Raw genomic sequence first — 14109 nt, forward strand, 5'->3', positions numbered from 1 at the left:
CCTGCAGTTTAACTAATTGGTGTGTGTTATCTGGCTTCATGGACAGATAGAGCTGGGTGTCATCGGCATAGCAGTGAAAATGTATGCTATGTCTTCTAATGATGCTGCCTAAGGGAAGCATGTATAATGTAAACAGAATTGGTCCTAGCACTGAACCCTGTGGAACTCCATAATTAACCTCAGTGTGTGAAGAGGACTCTCCATTTACATGCACAAATTGGAGTCTATTAGATAGATATGATACAAACCACTGCAGTGCAGTACCTGTAATACCTACAGCATGTTCTAATCGCTCTAATAGGATATTATGGTCAACAGGAGGTCTAGCAGGACAAGCACAGAGATGAGTCCACTGTCAGAGGCCATAAGAAGATCATTTGTAACCTTCACTAAAGCTGTTTCTGTGCTGTGATGAGCTCTGAAACCTGACTGAAACTCTTCAAATAAACCATTCCTCTGCAGATGATCTGTTAGCTGTTTGACAACTACTCTTTCAAGGATTTTTGATATGAAAGGAAGGTTGGAGATTGGCCTATAATTAGCTAAGACTGCTGGGTCTAGAGATGGGTTTTTGAGTAAAGGTTTAACTACAGCCAGCTTGAAGGCCTGTGGTACATAGCTGACCATTAGAGATAGGTTGATCATATTTAAGATCGAAGAATTAATCAATGGCAGGACTTCTTTGAGCAGTTTTGTAGGAATGGGGTCTAAAAGACACGTTGATGGTTTGGAGGAAGTAATTATTGAAGTTAACTCAGAAAGATCAATTGGAGAAAAAGAGTCTAACTTAACATCAATGGTACTAAGAGTAGCTGTAGATAATATTACATCTGTGGGATGATTACTGGTAATTTTTTCTCTAATGATAAAAATTTTATTTGTGTAGAAGTTCATGAAGTCATTACTAGTTAACGTTAAAGGGATGGTTGGCTCAACAGAGCTCTGACTCTTTGTCAGCCTGGCTACAGTGCTGAAGAGAAACCTGGGGTTGTTCTTATTTTCTTCAATCAGTGATGAATAGTAAGATGTTCTGGCTTTGCGGAGGGCTTTCTTATAAAGCAGCAAACTATTTCTCCAGGCTAAATGATGATCCTCTAAATTTGTGACACGCCATTTCCTCTCCAGATTACGAGTCATCTGCTTTAGGGTACGTGTTTGAGAATTATACCACGGAGTCAGGTACTTCTGATTAGAGACCTTAGTTTTCACTGGAGCTACAGTATCCAGAGTCGTACGTAGTGAGGAGGTGAAATTATTAACAAGATAATCGACCTCTGTTGGGGTAGCGTTCAGATAGCTGCTCTGCTCTGTGTTGGTGCAGGGCATTGAAGATGATAACAGTGGGTGGATTATATTCTTAAACTTAGTTACAGCGCTTTCAGAAAGACATCTACTTTGATAAAATCTACTCTCCACCGCTGTGTAATCAATTATTGTAAATGTAAATGTTATCAGGAAATGATCAGACAGGAGAGGGTTTTCAGGAAACACTGTTAAATGTTCAGTTTCTATGCCATGTGTTAAAACAAGATCTAGAGTGTGATTAAAGTGGTGGGTGGGTTCTTTTACATTTTGAGAGAAGCCAATTGAGTCTAATAACAGACTAAATGCCATGTTGAGGCTGTCATTTTTAGCATCTACATGGATGTTAAAATCACCCACAATAATTATTTTATTTGAGCTCAGAACTAAATTAGATATAAAGTCTGAGAAATCAGACAGAAACTCTGTGTAAGGCCCAGGTGGACGATAGATGATAACAAGTAAGACTGGTTTCTGAGTTTCACAGCTGGGGTGGACAATGTTAAGCATCAGGCTTTCAAATGAATTAAAAGTCTGTCTTGGTCTTTCATTAATTAATAGGCTGGTGTGAAAAATTGCTGCCACACCGCCCCCTCGGCCTGTGCTTCGAGGTTTCTGGTAGTTAGAATGACTCGGGGGTGTTGATTCATTTAAACTAACATAATCATCCTGCTGCAACCAGGTTTCTGTAAGGCAGAGTAAATCAATTTGTTGATCAATTATTAAGTCATGTACTAACAGAGACTTGGAGGAGAGAGACCTAATATTTAATAATCCACATTTCACTGTTTTACTCTTTGGTTCAGATGTGGATACTGTACTGTTCTTTCTTTGTAATTGTTTATGTTTAAGTTGTTTGTTGCTGGTTTTTAGTTTGTTTTTTGTCTTTTTGGAAGCTGACACAGTCTCTATGGAGATGGGTTTTTGGGGGGGTAGCAGGAGGAGAGAAGCTGCAGAGAGGCGTGTAAGACTGCAACTCTGCTTCCTGGTCCCAACTCTGGATAGTCATATTTTTGGGGGTTTAATAAATTTGTCCATATTTCTAGAAATGAGAGCTGCTCCATCCAAAGTGGGATGGATGCCGTCTCTCCTAACAAGACCAGGTTTCCTCCAGAAGGTTTGCCAATTATCTATGAAGCCCACATCGTTTCTGGGACACCACTCAGACAGCCAGCAATTTAAGGAGAACATGCGGCTAAACATGTCACTCCTGATCTGATTGGGGAGGGGACCAGAGAAAACTACAGAGTCCGACATTGTTTTGGCAAAGTTACACACCGATTCAATATTGATTTTAGTGACCTCCGATTGGCGTAACCGGGTGTCATTACTGCCGACGTGAATTATGATTTTACTGAATTTACGTTTACCCTTAGCCAGCAGTTTTAATTGTTTTTTTTTTTCTTACAAAAGCTTGGATCGAGGGCTGACTTTCAATAGATCGCAGCGATTAGCTGCTCTGCTACGCACAAGACCCTGACCCAGAATCAGGTCGTTTACAAGCTATTTAGCACCAGGTTCTCCACAAACATGAGTGCGTGATTGGAGAGGGGCGACCGTCGTCGGGCCGTCCCCCAGCCCAGTCACGAATGGCTCTCCTTCACCGGCGGGCCGGCTATCCGAGACCAACCGAAGATCCACAGCGCTACGGTATCACTGCGTCTAGGCAGGATTCTGACAGAGCAATACATTTATAGCATTAGACAAGAATGCCTAATATGAAACGGCAGTTTTCAAGGGCAAAAAGCTATCCAAACATACTTGGTCCTATATGAAAAAGTAATCGCACCGAAAACCCGATACCTTGTGTGTCACCTCTGACACCAAGAACTGCAGCAAGCGTTTGGTGCTAGAGGTCACATTTTGAGTTTGTGAAGATATTTAAGGTAGACACACGTAATTAGCGGCAGCTGTGTTGTTGATTGGGAGGAAGCAAACAGTTTGTGACCTCTGCGCTGCTGTTAAATCCTGGAAATAAAGAATCTGAAGGACAAGATGAGTAAGGCTGGAGTTATTGGACTGTATCAAGTTTAATAACTTCATGCATACCAGTGACATCGCGTCACCGTCGCCAACGAACACCCCAGTGGCTTCAAGCCTTGGCTTAGTCTCTACAGGAGAGGTTTCAGCCATGAAAAGTGTGTCCATCACAAGTCCACCACCATGATCTCAGGTCTTGAGGCAACAATCATGAAAACTAATCTTAACTGAGAGTGTTGGATGTCCTCATTGTTGCAGAGCACATGGACAGCATACTCACCTGGTTCTGTGGGCCAGCAGCACATGTCACACCATCCATCACCCTTGTCATCACATTCAATCTTGATCTGAGAGAAACCTGAAGACAGAAACGTTCAATGATAAAAACACACAGTAGAGTAAAATTGTAAGACGTCATCAGTTGATGCAGTTTAAGGACACTTGTTCTTCTGTGCAGTCTCACCTGGAGCTCACGTTTCTAGTTCATGCCATCATAACCAAAGATTCTTCAATTAATAGTTTAAAGATGTCCATGAATGCACTGCTAACTGCTCTTCACCCTTATAAAAATCAACATACATTTTGAATAAGAAACACTTTTACAAAACCAAAAGCTTCACTGTACTTAGTAATTTATATGTCTAAAAAACAGGTTCAGTTTGTAACTGAGGGAGCGGCTCGGTGGTGCTGAATTATATTTCCAATAGAAACACAATTTCATATGTTGTAGTAACAAAACACTGCCACAAGATGGCAGCCTAGGCCTACTTTACCATGCTGTTCAAGTGAAAAAGAAAAAGTGACAGAGCCCTGAAAGAGTGACAGTGACACTTTTTATGAACTCATCTGTAATGTGTCTCCTTTTCTGTAGAATGAAGAAGTGCTTCCCTTCTTTTAAAGTAAATACAGGCTTACAAAGATCCTCTAACCATGTTTCTGAAATAATCCTAAACACAATCATTAAATCAAAAATGCAAGAAACAATTTATTTCATCACTCTTCTTAACTTAATTCCTTAACTTAGTAAAAAAAACAAAATAGACAAAAACTTTTCTGCTGTCTCACCTCTGTCAGTTTTCATGCTGTTGCAAGAACAGGTGGAGGTGCAGGTGGAACTTTGACTTCACTGTGGTTTGTATGTGCAGGCAGGAGTGTGACATCTCAGAACAGCAGAGGATTGTCGAGCACGGTGACTCCCGCTGCGACGCCCCCGTCTGACTGTCCTGAGCTCTTGGTCCTCAGCAGACGGCCCACTCATTCATCACCATGTCTTTACCCTGCCTGTAAGAAAACCAAGAAAAGGCTAACATTAGAAACAGCCACCAATCCCTTTTACTCCACTACCCGAAAACCAGTGAGAAACACTAGCTAGTATTAACTTGGAATCAAAGTCCACTAATCCCCAGGCTCCCAGCATAACATACAGTCCAACACAAACTCCACAAACTGTCTTGCTTCAGCTGACTTTCCTTCACCTTCTCTCCAGACAATCTGTTGTGCTCTTTTCAGCACAAAGTCACACTCCTGCTCACTGATCCTCACCTCTTTTTAACTTAGTCTCAGCAACTTTGTCCCATAGCTCGCACATCCTTTCCACCTCCATCTTTCTTCCCAGCCAACTGATACATACCTTTTCTCCTTCCTTAAAAGCCAGCCTAAGAAATACGATTTTATAAACGCCCGATAAATGAAACTGCCATTTTCAAAAATCGTATCATCCAAATTCATGCAGCGTGGCTAAATTAAGAATGAACTACAAACCCGAGCTTCCTTGCTAACATGATTAACAGCTAAATACTATCATAGTGGAGGTGTAAAATTACTGCTAAAATAGCTCATATGAACCCTGATACTGGACTATGTATTTATCAAAACAAATGATCTGATATTACAAAGAAAACTAATGATTGCTTTTTACAGTATTAGCCCAGAGTGATGTAAGGCAGGGTGGTTAGTCAGCCATAACCTGCTGACAACTTGTATCTGGTAGCTTTTTCACATCCTGATCAATGTTGTTGTCAAGTGTGTCTCATATACACTATTATCTCAGTCACAGTACAGCATGCATGAATCACAGTAGATATACAGTAACGCAAAACAGCAGGCAGTCATGTATGTGTCGTCACTGTTTTGACTGAGGCTAGCTCATACATGGAATGCAAGAAAATGCTGCATGTGTGTGCAGATCCACACATGCACTGCTTAAACTTCCCTAGTTTAACAAATGGTGAGCAATAAACAGAAGTTTTCAACATTTTTAAAGACGCTTCTATCCCCCCGCTGTACCTCCTCCTTCTCGCTGAGACTTCAAGACAAACGGTTCTGCTGCTGACAAGGCCACTGATACTGTTTTGTCCCTCTGGACCCTGTAGACGAGCGCAACCACAGAGAAATAAATCAGAGGAATAAAATGCAAATGATATTGCTTACACTGAACAGCAACACCCACGTGAAGATTATCTAATGCCAAATTTTCCAAACAATGAAAAAACCGTGCCCTTTTTCTCACCATATCTAGAGTGTAGAGGTCAGCCAATGTCGCTCGGATCTGCTGCACAGCTTGAGGCTGGTCTGGGAAGAATCTGTCCAGGACTCCAGGTCTGGGGAGCACTTGCTGAACCTTCTTGGTATCAGCCAGGTGAGCGCTGATATCTGGACACTTCACAGCTCGAGAGCGCTCCATGAGGAGACGAGCATCCCAGCTCTGCAATTGAAAACAGACAATGAATTCTCTGCTTGTCTTTTTATCATTAGATGTATTTCTGTATTAAAAAATTCAGTTTATTGGGCCACTTTGTGCTAGAAGAATTTATCCAGCATAAAATAGCCTCTATCATTTCACTAACTTTTGGAATCTTATTTCACTGCTGCTAATGACGTTTCACAAACTGTCACAGGTTTTTTAGCTTCGTTCGTATAAACTTTCTTGTGGTTGAGATTCCCGAGAAAACAGCCAGCACACTGACCAGCAGAGGGTGACAACAGTTGGTTTATAATACGCTGAGATTTGACAGACAGAGACAGAAGAATGAAGGAGAACAACACAGAGTCACGCTATCAAGGAGAACCTGGACGGTAGATTCAGCAGTTTGGCTTGAAACTTGCAAACTGTTTTAACTTGTTATGTCCAATTAAGTTTTCCTTCCAGGATGCTCGCCAGTTTTCTTTCACTTGTTTCCTGTTCCTGCCAGCAGAATGCACACACAGCTGCAGTAACTACACACAATGTTGCAGAAAACATGGAGCAGCAACAAACATGTGTTGGTCTCTAATCACCCATTCAAACTGAGACGGCGACAGGTCTGTGGTCACTTATATCAGCCAATCAGGGCTAGACTTGGTGTTGCTTAACAGGGAAAGAAATAAACTCAATGATAATGACGCTCCAGTTTCTCATGAATACGAATCACTTTAAGCAAGTCTGCAGGTTTCATTTTAGTGTTTTTAACTAAACTCTTTGATGTAATCATTCTGAGTGCAAATCAAAAGTTGGACCTGTACAGAAGTGTAGTTGTCAGGCATGTAACCGTTCCTGAAACACACCACAGTTTGCCGTCCCTGAAGTAAAAGTGACACAAAAGACACAATCTATGTCGACACACAGCGACCTCCATCTCCTCTTCATCCAGTTTGGAGGCCTTCCTTGAAGTCTCTCGTGCTGCTGTCCACTGGGAATCCCCACATGTGCCTCTTCCCCGTGTCTACGACATGTAACAAATATAATAAAATAGCAAGAAATTATAAAGTAAATGACAAGATTTTCCATTTACTCTAATTTAACAGTAGTCATTTTGCAGAAGACAGTCATTTGGTTACTATAGTAAAAACTATTATGTCAAATTAACCAAAATGAAAAACAAAATCACCTAAACTTGCATTTTTCACTGCCTTCTGTAAAGTGTCAACAAATGCAGACATTTTGCTGTCTTCAGCAACAAAAACGCCATCATTTTTCCTTCTATTAGTCCCACATGTGATCGTTGTAAACTTGGAGAAGGCTCTCTCACTCATTTATGTTGGACTTGCCCCAAATTGCATAACTATTGGTTGGACATTTTTAAATGTTTTTCTGATATCTACAATTGCACATCAGAGCCGGACCCAATAACTGCATTGTTTGGATCTTCCTCTTCCCTTTTACACCTCAGCTCTGCTGCACAAACTACATTTTTGTTCGGGATGGTAATTGCTAAGAAAATGATCTTGACTCTCTGGAAGTCGGATATTGTAGCTCAATTCAAAATGTGGCTAACAGAACTGACTGCTCTGTTGCACGTGGAGAGGATTAGGTACACATCAGCGGACAAACTTAGTCATTTCTTTGATGTGTGGCAGCCATTTTTAGATCATGTATTAAAACAAAGTTCTCTTTGATCGATCGCAAATAATTCAGCGTACCACCTCAGCGTTTTATTTCTGTTTATTGCCGGTGCTGAAGTAGTATTTTTGTTGTTGCAGCGTAATATTTTGCCTTATTTGTGTGTTTTTGCCCTTGCTGTTGTGTTGTCTGCTTTGTTTTATTAGTTTTTTTGTTTGTTTGTTTGTTTGGTTTTTTTTGGGGGTGGGGGGGGGGTGTTGTGTCTTTTTTTTCTTTTTTTTTCTTATATCAAAAAATCTCAATAAACATACTTTAAAAAAAAAAACGGCATCAAAAAAGTCACGGTCATCAGAGCAACATCAGAGAAACAATAAAGTCTAACCATGGAAGGTTTTTATAAATATGTGCATAAAAACACAAGCACAAAGAACATCAACAATGAGCACCTTTCTTTTTGCTTAAAGTGATATAGCTTTCTGTTACCATCAACTGAAACCGCCAACATTTCAGGTGTGCATGCTTGGCAGCTGAAGCTGACATCACAGCACAGCTGGTCTTCCTCATCAAGAAAGCTGTGCTGCAGTGCATCGCTTTTGGCACGCCCAGTCTGTATGTACAGAAATATAACAGAGGAATAAATATTTGCATCTGCTTATTGAAAAACAATATCAAAGAAATACTTCACTCACCCTTCCCCCACACTTGCAGCTGCTTGCAAAAGTATTCGCCCCCCTCAGATCTGTGGCAAGATCTGAAAACTGCTGTTCACAAACGCTGTCCATCTAATCTGACTGAGCTGGAGCTGTTTTGCAAAGAAGAATGGGCAAAGATTTCAGTCTCTAGATGTGCAAAGCTGGTAGAGACAGACCCTAAAAGACTGGCAGCTGTAACTGCAGCAAAAGGTGGTTCTACAAAGTATTGACTCAGGGGGCTGAATAATTACGCACACCCCACTTTTCAGTTATTTAAATGTAAAAAATGTTTGGAATCATGTATGATTTTCCTTCCACTTCTCACGTGTACACCACTTTGTGTTGGTCTTTCACGCAGAATTCCAATAAAATTGATTCATGTTTGTGGCTGTAATGTGACAAAATGTGGAAAAGTTCAAGGGGGCCGAATACTTTTGCAAGCCACTGTAGTACGACGCTCCAACAGTTTTGCAAAAGCTTCCCTGGAGAATCATGGAGAAAATACTTTTAGTTCCAGGAAGGAGCTCAAGAGGTCTAAAGTGTAAAGAATAGACATGTTGACAGATGCTGGCCAATATCCACTCCTAATCAGGTCCTTTAAATCAGGGCTGCACTGCTGCTGGCATGTTTGACATCTGTGTATCGCCTGGTGCACATCATAACGTCCTTGGACCAAAAAGAAAAAGAAGCAACATGAATAATACACCACTGCCTTCACAGGTGACTTCTGTTAAAGCAATACCATGTTCTGATTGTACAGCAAGGGCAGAAAACATGCTCCATCACACTATGTTCAAATCCATCACAGAAACCTAAATAGCAGGTTGCTGTTTACTATTAATGTTGATTAAAATCACGATTTTTCCTGCTGACACTGTGAAGTTTACGCAACCCACAGGAGCAGTTTCAAAGCTTTACTGTTGGCAGAATGCGAGCTACCAAGAAAGAGAAAACCACTTAAATAGATTCTTTCTAACTGGCTGTAGACACATATGAAAACCAAAATTGAGTGAATCTCATGAGGAAATATTTTGTATATTGGTGCAATTTTGACCGTGGCTTTAAAAAACATCAATAACACTTTCTCTGTTGTGGAGTGGCTGATGTTTGTGATGTAGAACATCACAATCCCCACAGAACCATTCCTCTGGAAGACACTCTCTGCACATAGACAGGACTTTTAACAAATTAAGCAAAATTTGAACAACTGAAAGTAGTATGCACTCAGATCCAGCCACTCTTGACAAAGGTAGCAGCTTCTATTTTGATATTATAGCTCCGGGTGGCTCAGTGTACTTCACTATGAGCTGTCGGTTAAAAGGACATTTGTCAAATTCATGTGGTTTTATAATTATTAAAGTTCTCACACGCTCACAGCATAAATGTCAGCCAACAAGGCATCGCTCATCAAGCTTAGCTATATAGAAATGTATGTTATTGAGACTTAATAACAGCAGGGTGAAGACAGTGGCAACACAGAGGATGGCCAACAGCTTCTGTGTCAGTGAGACCTTTCAGCTGGTGTGGCCGTGCTTCTTTCCAGCACTCAGCAGCTTTCTGCTGCCAAAAGGACCGTGACACTGCCCTACTTCTTTGAGCCTCAGGAGAACGACATCAATCCAAAACAGCAGACAGCCTTTTCAAATACTTTTCTCTAAAGAATCCAAATATGAAGTATTGTTGCTCCCCTTTGTTTCTGATAATGTCACTTTTACAAATCGTGTCCCATCAGCTCTCATGGCTGGTTTGGCTTTGAGGGTCGGGGAGGACAAAAAGCTATTAAGGACCTTTTGATCTGCAGTCTAGTTCTCCTCTAAAGTATTAAGGATGAAGCAACAGTGCTCCTCTTTGCTATTCTGAAATGTGTGTTAAACACAGTGTAGAAGGTAAGTAGAAGCTTACACAGCACCATCAGCCATCATGCTAAATTTGCATCTTCAAAAGTCAATGCAGCCAGACTCACACCTGATTATAAATGTTCAGGAGACACTGTTTAATGTTTAGTGTTAACTTAAATCACTCATCATTTACAGTATTACAGAGTTCGGGGTTATGGGTTAGCACTATCATGTTACGCGTAACTGTATTAACTATGGTAGTAACTTAACTAGCAGTGTTGGTCAAGTTACTTGAAAAAAGTAAATCAGTAACTAATTACTTCCCCCAAAAAGTAATCCCATTAATTTACTGATTACTTATTTTCAAAAGTAATTAATTACTTAGTTACTTTTTAAAAACATGATTTACAACCTGAATAGGTGATAAAGCGATAGATCTTTCAGCCCAATTCTACTTTTTCTGCATAATCCATCATACAAAATGTAATCAAATGGAAGAGTCTGTTTTTAAAACTTGTTTTATTAGTTTGAATCTTTTAACTTTATGCATCAAGCAAAAATTTAATTATATGCAACATTCTGACTAGAAGAAATTTGTTTAACGTTTAAACCTATTTTCTGCACATTCCAGCACATAAAATATATATTTTTTGTGTTTACACTCAGTCTTTCAAATAAATGCAAGTGAAACACAGCAGAAAATAAATAAAATCAAAGACTCAGCGGTCCTGTTGCTCTATTTTCACCTGTATAGCAGGCGGATGTTTGCCCTGAACCTGGTGAAGGTGTGCTGCAGCGGTCAGTGGAAGAATCCGCCAGTCTCTCTGTGAATTTCCAATCCCGTAGTAGCTACTCGGTGCTTGCTCGGAAGTTAAGGGTTTTTTTCGCTGTAAAAAGAAGTTTCTAAAAGTTTTTGTTACTTTTTACGGAATCAAACTCAAAGTAAGGTCAGTACTTCAACGCTTTAAACGCTGCACGGTCATACTCTCTCTGCACTCCTTGATAGATTATCCATTGTTGATCTGCACACAGCTGTTATTGTCATGAGACACTCTGGCAAAGAAATTATGGTTTTAGTAACGCAATAAGGCAGCCTGCTTACGGGAAAGTAACAGTAATCTAATTACCTTTTTTGCAATAGTAATCCCTTACATTACTCGTTACTTGAAAAAAGTAATCGGATTACAGTAACGCTTTACCCCGCGTTACTGCCCATCTCTGGCTGTGAAACACTAATAAAAAATGATTACCTCAAGTTTTTGCTGCTAAAGTTGGTTCTATCAGCTGCTGAATCACAGGATGTACTTGGTTATAGTCATTTGTGCATTTTGGGTTGCTTTAAATAAATAATGATGTGTTGTAATCATCCAGATCTAGAACCTTAAACTGCTTTTTCACGTGTCTGTAAATGAATTTCTTTCTTATCATTGTCCCGATTGGTGTCGGCTGACACTTGACACTCTGTGGCTTCTGATTTGTCTGTTGTCAAGGTCTCAGCTCAGTGCGATTCCTCACGTTTTGTCATGATTAAAGGATGAATGTGAACACCGCTTCAGTCAGCGTGTTCACTTCCTGAACATGACACACTGCTGTAAACAGTGTGTCACATTACTTGAAAAAAGTAATCGGATTACAGTAACGCGTGGGCAGTTACTATCTCTATTAACTAGTCATGATAGAAGCCAATATTTCTGTCCTAACATGGTTTGAATATGTTTCACTACAAGCTAACATTTACAGCATGACTTTAAGCTAGCACCATATAAAGACGGTAAAAGACACTGTAATATGTAGAAATGCATGTGAAAAGTGTTATATTAGCAGTGGTTGTGCTACTCCACACAGCCACTTTAACATTACTGACACTGTATTTCTTACCTGTAAACAGTGGGTCGAGTGTGATAAAAGCTTGTGCAGAAAGTAGCAGGTGTAGACTGGCCCATAGCACTGTATGAAGTGATAAGATGTGAAAGGACATATATAGGGTACCTTAAAGGGCGCCTTAAAAGTGTTTCCCTGAGCTTTTACTTGCAGCTTGATATCTAAATAAATGTAAATAAATGTGAATGAAAAAAAAAAAGCGAGAAAAAGGAGGAGCCCGGAGCTTCGTCTTTCGCTCGGCCTACCCCGCTATAGCAGACGGACCGTCAGAGACTCGAACTTGGCCGTTAAACTCTGGGGTCTGAATGCTGGCCTGTTAACGCTGTGCACCACACAGCAGGCCAGTTCATGGTATAAAAAAAGGACATTTATCTTGTGTTCTTCAACAATTTTTTTTTTCGTTTTTCTAAATCTATTTAGCTTCTTGTGCAGTATTGTTCCACACAAATGACACATGGAAACATAGCTATTTTTTTATTGGCTTTCACAAAATGGGACTGCCAACGTTGTAGGTGTTACTGCGCCAAAGTCTTCCTGCTAGCCTGAAACCTGCTGTTGGCGCCACTATGTTCTCACCACACTCTTCAGCATCAGCTTTGTTGCCTCTTTTCGGCACACCTACCTAGTCCCACTCATCCACTTTATCTGCTCATGGCAGATTTCCCCACACTGACCACTCCTTGGATTAAGGTAAATTCAAGCAGGTCATTATAAAAAAGACACACAGCTTATCATCTTATCCTTGTGCAACACCTAAAAGCACTCTGTTCATTTGTTTGCTAGATTAGCCGCTAGCATACACACACTGTGTTAGAGGCTTGTTGCTACCTAGTTAGCGATGCTACACACCTGTTACTGTGTATTTTTCAATGATTCAGCACTCCTTGGATTTTTAGACAGTAATGAGATCATCTGCACACTCCACAGAGGTCCAGAGTCCAAATGTGACCTCTAGCACCAAACGCTTGCTGCAGTTCTTGGTGTCAGAGGTGACACACAAGGTATGGTTTTCGGTGGGATTACTTTTTCATATAGGACCAAGTATGTTTGGATAGCATTTTTCCCTTGAAAACTGCCGTTTAATATTAGACATTGTTGTCTAATGTTATAAATGTATTGATGTGAAAGGTGTAAGTGTGACAAATATGGAATAAGATACGAAATCAGAAAGGAGGCAAATACTTGTTCACAGGGCTATAGTCTGTAAATGGTCTTCTTTTGGCTATAGTAGATCTTTTACTTGTTCATTTTTTAATTGTTTGTTAAAATAGTTTTTTCGATCATATTGAGTATAGAGGAATGCAACTGTGAGCTTTAGCGATTATCCCGTTTCAACAGGACCGTGATCCCATGTGTGAGACAGCAGGGTGCTGCCACCAGTGTTGCCAACTCCTCAGTAAGGAAAATCGCTATTGGCTGTCCTAAAAGTCGCTAGAAGTCGCCAAATGACATCATCGCCTAATTTGCATAATTAGTCATGCTAATATAATTGTAACCTACGTTGTTGGGGAGAGAAATAACATCATGGAAGAGACATAAAGTGAGTAAAAAACGTCCTAAATGCAGTTAGAATTTATTTAGAACTACAAATTAAATTTCTTTTAGCAATTATTGTTTTTTTAATGTCACAATTCCAACCCTGCTCCTTTATCCAGGCCTGGACCGGCAAAAGTGACCCGAAACTGGCACTCTGGTGGAGTTACTTTGTGTGTGAGAGTGCGTGTTTATAAGTAGTTTTAAACCTTGTGATCCACAAAACAGCATAACAGTAAAGGAAGAACTGACTGCATTACAGTCAGTGCGGGAGCAGCGGCTTCGCTCATGCGCGATTCATTTGCCGTTTGGACGCACAGGCGTGAACGTCTCCTGCCCTGATAGCAGCGGGGGGAGGACTATCCTCCGCCTGGGAGCGCTTTGGCACGGGTGAGGTGCCCACCGCAGCACCGCTGCTTGTTGAGAGTAAGAGCCATACGCGTTTTCACGTCAAAAAGTCGTCATAAATAAGTCTCCAATAATACCAGAAAAAGTCGCCAGATTTGTCGCTAGTCGCTTTTTAGAAAAAAAGTCGCGAAGGGGGTCTGAAAACTCGCTAAATATA

The 14109-nt window shown here is 40.5% G+C and overlaps 1 long non-coding RNA gene across 1 annotated transcript; it reads right to left on the minus strand.

The window, feature by feature from the left end:
* Nucleotides 1-2550: 2550 nt before the first annotated feature.
* LOC146384330 (uncharacterized) lies at nucleotides 2551-5677 on the minus strand. Its single transcript, XR_014800853.1, has 4 exons — nucleotides 5569-5677; nucleotides 4348-4563; nucleotides 3746-3842; nucleotides 2551-3640 (listed from the first exon to the last, which is right to left on the minus strand). It is a non-coding gene; the product is annotated as an uncharacterized LOC146384330 (long non-coding RNA).
* Between the last annotated feature and the right edge of the window lie 8432 nt (nucleotides 5678-14109).

The sequence above is a fragment of the Perissodus microlepis genome, chromosome 7, assembly GCF_051167445.1.
Source record: "Perissodus microlepis isolate ML-2025 ecotype Zambia chromosome 7, ASM5116744v1, whole genome shotgun sequence".
Taxonomy (NCBI): Eukaryota; Metazoa; Chordata; class Actinopteri; order Cichliformes; family Cichlidae; genus Perissodus; species Perissodus microlepis.